General features: G+C 39.9%; 1 pseudogene; it reads right to left on the reverse strand.

Moving 5' to 3' along the window:
* LOC134385811 (metallothionein-1E-like) lies at positions 1-3,206 on the reverse strand (annotated as a pseudogene).
* Positions 3,207-6,000: the final 2,794 nt, after the last annotated feature.

Genomic DNA, 6,000 nt, shown 5'->3' on the forward strand with positions numbered 1-6,000 from the left:
AAAAAAGAATCCAAGTTTGTCCATGTCGCTCTATTTGCATCCGGGAGCAGGGCTCTCCCACATCAAGCACAGCAGCTGCACTTCTCCGATGCCCCTTTGCAGACGCAGCCCTGGGCGTACTTGGCACAGCCTATGGGACAGCAGGAGCAGCAGCTCTTCTTGCAGGACGTGCATTTGCAGTCTTTGCATTTGCAGGAGCCGGCTCAGGTGCAGGAGCCACCGGTGGCGCAGGAGCAGTTGGGATCCACGGTGAGCTGAAGCGGTGGCTGGAGTCTGGAGACAGCTGTACGTAGAATCACAAGGACCTGGACGAGGCGTAGTCTAATGGTATTATTTTCTAAATGTCCTGGTTGCAGGAAGAAGCAACTAGGGTGAAAAAGGACAGAAAACCTATCACTAACAACGATAATATCAAATCACAGTGGACACATTTTATGCTAAGTACCAGAAAAAGAAATATAGTTTTTCTTTGTTGTTTTGTTTTGCCCTTGATTACTGAGTATTTGTATTGTTAAACCAGAAGTATTCGATATTGATGAAGAGAAGATATGTAGTGTTTATAATCAGGAAAACATTTCTTTTCTGTCTGAATCGTTTTAATGGCAGCTCTGCCTAAAGGCAAAGAAATAGGTAAGAGCTTTAAAGTTTCTTTTAGGTGTACAATTCTATGACTATCATTCTAGAAATTTACAGCTATTACAGGATAAAGAAAATAGCTATAAAGGAAATAATATACCTTTTTATTTTAACTGGCACTTCTATGAAAATGCCATACTACAGGAATAACTGTAATAATACCTTGGATAATATTTTACAAAGCAGTTTTATAACCATTATCTTTACAGTTTTACATAAAGTAAAATACTGATCCACAAGTAGCTAATAATACCTTTAATTTGCCTCCCCACTTTAATTTTAGGGTAATCGTTTTAAGGAAAATTCAGGGAAAAAAAAAAATCTAAGTGCGAATGTCATTGTGGTAGGTACTTTACAGAATATACCTTGAACATAGACCCAATCTGTGAGAGTTTACATTCTAAAATGGATAGCATAAATGTAGACATACATCACAGGACAGCTCAGTAAAATGAACAAAAAGAGAGAAAATAATAGCACAAGTGGAAGAGTGCTGCCAGTAGATATATATGAGCTGCAAATACAATGCAGGCTGATGCTTCCCTGTGCCGTGGAATTCTGTAAGAGGCTGGGGGTTGAAATCTATTCTTTTTCATAGACCCCAGAGAGCAAGTTTTCCTGAGGTTCTGTATCCTAAAATATAAATGTGAAGCTAGCAGTGAGAAAATATGGAATCAAATATTTTTAACATACTGTAGAAGTTGTTAAGAATTGATTTCAAAATGCAGATGAATTTTGTAAAGCCATACATGGGTCTGGAAGGAAGATAATATCTGAGCAGGGAGAGGAGACTATCACAAGGTTAATTCATAAGATATGGCAGATGGGCTTCTAAAACACGGGGCTGGAGTGGCACTGTCCCTTCCCGTGAGAGGTATATAGATGCTCAGGAGATTGTGCTTAGCTGTAGGGGCTGACCTCAGAGATTTTTTGAGGTAAGAGAAAGCACAAGGGACAAGCATGAGAGTGGTATCCAGTCATGCTGAAGTACAATGCAGATCTAAGGTGAGGAACAAGGGTCCCACCAGGTAGGTGCACAGGCCATGGCACAGTGAATCCTGCCCTAGGAGGGGTGCCCAAGAGTCCTGGCAGGTCTGACTGTTAAGTCCAGGGCACAAGACATTTGGTAGGGCAAGTTAATTTCCAATAGGAGTCTAGAACATTCTGAAGTTTCCAGAACAGGGACTGCTATAGTTTGAATGTCACCTCCAAATCTCATGTTGAAACTTAATCCCCGTTGTAACAGTATTAGGAAGGTGGGAAATCTGGCTATGGTATTTGAAAGGTAGGACCTTTAAGAGGTGATTGGCTCACGAGGGCTATGCCTCATGCATGTATTAATTCATTCATGTATTAATGGGTTAATGGATAAATGGGTTATCATGGGAGCAGACTGGTGGCATTACAAGGAGAGGAAGAGAGCATGTGAACAGACTCTTGGCCTCTTGCATGTGGTGCCCTGGGCTGCCTCAGAACTTTGCTAAGAGTCCCCACAAGCAAGAAGACCCTCACCTTGACCTTAGATTTCCCAGCCTCCAAAACTGTAAGAAATAAATTTCATTTCTTTTTAAATTACCTAGTTTCAGGTATTCTGTTATATGCAACAGAAAATGGACTAAGACAGGGACCAATACAAGATTTCCAATTTTACCAGTCAGATCAGTTAAGAAAATGGACTCAGGAGTTGGAACCTTAGTGAGGAGTCCAATTACTAGGATAGGACGAAGAGAGACACCAATTCAGGGGCCTGGAGGGGCACTGCTTCCTGGTCGGTCCAATAGGGAGAGTTAATGCTAAGCTCCAAATGGGGATCTTTGTACTTGCTGCCAACATCAGGAACCAAAGTGGAACTGAGCCCAGAGTGGAATCTGTGGACTCAGCTGCTTTTGGTCGATGTAATCCACTATGAGTGGAGCTAGGACCAGAAGCTTAAGGTTTGGAACCGGGGACTAAACAGGAAAAACTATTATTCTCCCAGACGTTGGAAGGGGGTTAGTAAAAATGGTGGCTTGAACAAGAAATAGTGGGTAAAGATAGTGTAGACCAGGAAGAGTCAGCATTTTCTGAATAGTTGTATGTGGAAGGGGCTGTTAACACTTAAAAATCTGAGGGACTTTGGTATGGCCAGAGAGATGGAAACTACAGTGTCATCCTGGTTTTTAATCCCATGCAAAGCAAACCAAGTAACATAAACCCTACTTGTGAAATATCTTAACCACATGTAAATTCTACTCCTAAATTCCCTTTTATAGAGAGGTATTAAGTATATGCAACCTACCTGAACATTGACTATGGTGGGCAAGTTGGGGAAAGGCATACATCCAGAAAACAACAGGAAAAAAAGCCTGGAACCCCAAATCTTGGCCTCTGCTAGGAGAATCTCAGCACGCTCACCTCACACACCCTCAGCTGTGAGAGCTGGCCCCTGTCCTGTGTTTTTCTGCCTCTCATAACCCTCAGGCCCAATGCCCAGAGGCCTCAGCCCTCCTTCCAAAAAACACAGACACTTGCCCCACCTTCAGACCAGGGACACTGCTGGCTCTTGGTTGTATCCTGGGATGCTGGTTCATGGTGGGCAGGGAAGGATGTGGTATAGGGTCCCCCTTTTTATTCTTTGAACCAAAATGTTGGTTTGTAAGAGAAGTGAACTTTTAAAAGAAAGAACTGACACAGCAAGAGCACCATGGAAGCCGAGGGCATCTCTCTGGAAAAATTGTAAACGTCTTATCACCGATGGGGACAGCATGGCAGAGTTTAGTGAAGGAGTCCACAGCAGCAGCCACCCTTAATGGAAATCCAGAGGTTGGCAGTGACCAGCGACACCAGCAATAGCGGAGGCAGCACAGTTCTTGTCTGCAGGAGCAACAGGCAGCAGCACAGAGGCCAGGTGGGTGTGGAGAGAGCAGGACCTCAGTGGACCCTAACTGGCTGCCAGGAAGAGACAGGACCACCCAGGGACCCTGCCAGAGGAGATAAGGAGGCTCGGGGATTCCACTGTAAGCAGCTAAAAACCAGAGACCGTTATCATGATCTTTGAAGGAGTTACCTCTTAATTGTTCCCTGACCAGCTGCTCCAGCCTAGAAAACAGGGTTTACATGGATTGGAAACTAAGATAATTGGCTTTAGTTTCAATATTAATTGGTTTAATATTTTTCCCTTTATTTCTAATATGAGCCAGTATTTTAAAACACCTATCATATGCTAGTCATTGTGATAAGACAGGATATTTATGCATATGTGAAAGAGTTAACTATTCCCCTTTTTCAGGTAAGGGAATTCTGACTCAGAAAGATCAACTGAGATTCCAACCCAGGTCTGGTGCTTCCTTCCAAAGCCCACGCTTTCACCACATCCCTCCACTCTTTCTTTTTACTGTTTACCATGTAAAATGCAGTGTCTCAACTCTTTACCACCTCATCTGACTATCTTGCCTGGTCTTGAAAATTGCTTGTGATTCACTATCTACAGTTGATCTATGTGTCCTTAGTTCATTCCAGCTGATGCATTTTAGAAATGGTCTGTGGCCCCCAAAAGTTGATAAAAATGTATCAAGGCATTACCATTTGGTTTAAGTTTAGCTCAGTTTATGACTCAGCCCCACAAAGATAATTACAGAATAGGATGTTAGGGTGGCTTTGCAATGCAAAGTTTCAATGCTTTCATTTAAAAAACCAACAAAAAAGAAGATACAGAGCAAAAAATAGGAAGCTTACAAAATGTAATGAAAGCTCCTCTGACTCAGTACGTTATTTAGCTTCATTGTGTTCTAAAAATAAATAAACTTGTCTTTAAGAGGGTGTTATTTTCCTTGGCTTTTTTCATCAAAGTTTAATTCCTTAAACTTTAATTTTTATTTGTTTATTTAGGTACTTACAGGGAAAACATCAAAAGACAGCCAGAAGACTATTAACTTTGATATTTGTAATTTATCACTATGTATTATTAATGAGTTGATGAATAAATGATGAGCAGCAAGATGAACAATGAATATTTTTGAATCCACCAAATTGGTTTGAGCAGTGGTTAGAGTGGAGTGATTGATGCTCAGAGGGTCATGGGTCAGCATTCTTCATATTTTACCAGGGCAAAAGGATCACGTGGAACCAGAAAAATGTATAAGGAAATTTTAAAACACTTCAAATGAATTATCTCTAAAATCTTTCTAAAAAACGTAACTTGTAGGGGAACAAAAACCATTCATTATTAGCTTCATTGCTGTTCTTTCTCCATGACCATTTTCGTGTTTGAGAGCAATGTCTCCATTTCTTCCACATCTTCCATTTTAATTTGAAAAGTAACAAGCGAAGTAGGCTAGAAAATAATTAGTAAGTAAAATTACGTTTCTGATGTCAGCAAGTTTCTTGAAATTGTCCATTGTTCCTTGTTTGAAAGAAATACACACAAATAATACTTTTCCTCTTATCTTACTCAAAAATAGTGACTGACAGGATTGTTTAAAAAAGCATCACTGGCTTTTCATGTTAACTTTTTTCCTAAAATTTATGTTTAGGGTTTCTTCCCCCAAATTCTATTATTTTAATACTTGAAAAATATTAAGTACCCCCCAAATTTATGAAACTACATTAGTTATTAGAAGTTATATATAAATATATATTTTGTGTATATATACATATATGTTTTAAAAACCCTTTTCATTAAAATGTCCTGGTCTAATGCTATAGAGACTAGTCTCTCACCTGAGAAGTTGTATAGATTTTTCAAATCAACTTTCACATATGAAAAGGATACACATGTATATTGAGAGGATAAAAAGCAGCATTTATTAGCTCTCAACTCACATTAATATAGCATAACATTGGGTCTTCTATTTGGTTCCATACCTTTGCATTAATAATGTATGCAGTTATTTGCACACAGTATTTCACAGTCCTGGGCAGAGTGGTGCTGGAGAAGATTTGGTCAGAGGACCTTTTAGAATGTTTCGCATTATATCCTTTCCCATAAGCTTACATAAATTTGCACTTTTATTCTGGAAGGCCCCTGAGCAAAGGTATCTTACTAGTTCCTCTCTAAGCAGATTTTCTTTCAGAACTCATAGCTGATTTTGAGTATCTGACAATGTATAGAGATCTAAGAGTAGCACCTATTTTGGAGAGGAAGGGGTGGGGTAGAGTCTATTCTCTACCTTCTAAGAAAATGTCTGGCTATCTCTAGACAAGTTCATCATAACTTAAGTTTCATACCATGAGAAAGAGTGTCTTTTTGTCAGCCTTTCATATTAAATAAAATTGAGATTTTTGAACTATCGTTCATTTGGTCAACTTATTTTTTTCTTGGTGGCTGACTGGTACAGGGATCCAAACCCTTGACCTTGGTGTTATAACACTGCACTCTAACCAACT

The sequence above is a fragment of the Cynocephalus volans genome, chromosome 9, assembly GCF_027409185.1.
Source record: "Cynocephalus volans isolate mCynVol1 chromosome 9, mCynVol1.pri, whole genome shotgun sequence".
NCBI classification, from domain to species: domain Eukaryota; kingdom Metazoa; phylum Chordata; class Mammalia; order Dermoptera; family Cynocephalidae; genus Cynocephalus; species Cynocephalus volans.